This window comes from Euprymna scolopes, chromosome 46 (assembly GCF_053919585.1).
Source record: "Euprymna scolopes isolate OS-2025 chromosome 46, ASM5391958v1, whole genome shotgun sequence".
Lineage (NCBI taxonomy): Eukaryota > Metazoa > Mollusca > Cephalopoda > Sepiida > Sepiolidae > Euprymna > Euprymna scolopes.
In genome coordinates, this window is record NC_136527.1 from 102,235,298 (window position 1) to 102,237,109 (window position 1,812).

Sequence of the window (1,812 nt, forward strand, 5' to 3'; positions counted from 1 at the left end):
CTGCCCAAATCCCTACATAGTACTCCAGTAGTTGTTGTCCCTGATAGTAGCCCCCTACACCAAAGTGGCAATGTGCCTTGTTTGGGGTGAAAATGTAATAAAAATAAAAAAAAAAATAAAAAAATTACAAATCAAATAATAATAAAATTGAATAAAAAGTAAAATCAAGGATAACAAAATAAGGACCTATAAGAAGTTGGGGAGGTGATTAGGGTTAGGGTTAGGGTTAGGATACAGGGTCTTTGTGACTGAAATAATTAAAGTAAAAAATGTAGACTCAGGAGTCTTACTCTTGACTGGCAACATTTACCACAATACCTCATTCACTCTGTTGGTTGGTTGGTTGGTTGTTTTTGTTTTACGGCATATCAACCCTTTTCGGGTTATTTAATGCTGAATCCTAAGATTTTGAAGAAAAATTTTTTTAATAGAATATATTTGTTGTTTTCAAGTCGGTTTCTATTTAACCCATAGTTGGGACCCTAACAGGTACTACCACTCCGGGTCAGAGTGGACCTGGGAGCAATGCCAATTAAAGGGTGGCTCCACACTCCCCAAAGCCCACAAGCTGGGGCCTCACCACTGGATATAGTTTAAGGTCATATCCAGGACCCCCATTGAGGGACTTTTACCCTCTGCAGGGGGGCAGTCGGCGTATTCTAATGCCCCACCGACAGGGCCCATTCACTCTGTGGATCCTAATCTAGCTAATAAATCCCCATCGTTTTGAATAAAAAGAAAACATATTTACAATTGTAAAAGGGTATCTGTATATTGTGTGTGCATTTTTTGTGTGTGTGTGTGCATTTTTTTTGTGTGTGTGTGTGTGTGCACTTTTTTGTGTGTGTGTGTGTGTGTGCACTTCTTTTTTGTGTGTGTGTGTGTGTGTGTGTGTGTGCACTTTTTTGTGTGTGTGTGTGTGTGTGCACTTTGTGTGTGTGTGGTGTGTGTGCATTTTTGTGTGTGTGTGTGTGTGCAATTTATTTTGTGTGTGTGTGTGCAATTTTTTTTGTGTGTATGCACTTTTTGTGCGTGTGTGTGTGCATGTGCACTTTTGTGTGTGTGTGTGTGTATGCACTTTTTTTGTGTGTGTGTGCATTTTTTGTGTGTGTGTGTGTGTGCACTTTTTTGCGTGTGTGTGTGTGTGCACTTTTTTGTGCGTGTGTGTGTGCACTTTTTTTGTGTGTGTGTGTGCACTTTTTTTTGTGTGTGTGTGTGTGCACTTTTTTGTGTGTGTGTGCACTTCTTTTGTATGTGCGTGTGTGTGCACTTTTTTGTGTGTGTGCATTTGTGTGTGTGTGTGTGTGCATTTTTGTGTGTGTGTGTGTGCATTTTTTTGTGTGTGTGTGCATTTTTTGTGTGTGTGTGTGCATTTTTTGTGTGTGTGTGTGCATTTTGTGTGTGTGTGTGTGTGTGTGTGTGCATTTTGTGTGTGTGGGGGGGCATTTTTTTTGTGTGTGTATGTGTGTGTGCATTTTTTGTGTGTGTGTGTGTGTGTGCATTTTGTGTGTGTGTGTGTGTGTGTGTGTGTGTGTGTGTGTATGCGCATGATGTAAAAGTTCAATTTCATTAGAAAAAATAAAAAGTTTGTAAATTAATTACGTATATCAAAACAGTTCGTGGAGTGGGGGGAGCTAATCAAAAAAATGTTCATCTTAGCCTGAAAGCCAAGAAATTAAAAAAAGTTACCTTTTTTTTTTCTATTTAATTTTATTTTAATTTGTATTTTAGTGTGTGTATGGGGGGGGGGAGGGTTAAGCTGAGATAAGTAGGTCCCGCAAACGAGCCTCGTTCTAACATTCGGAAAATATA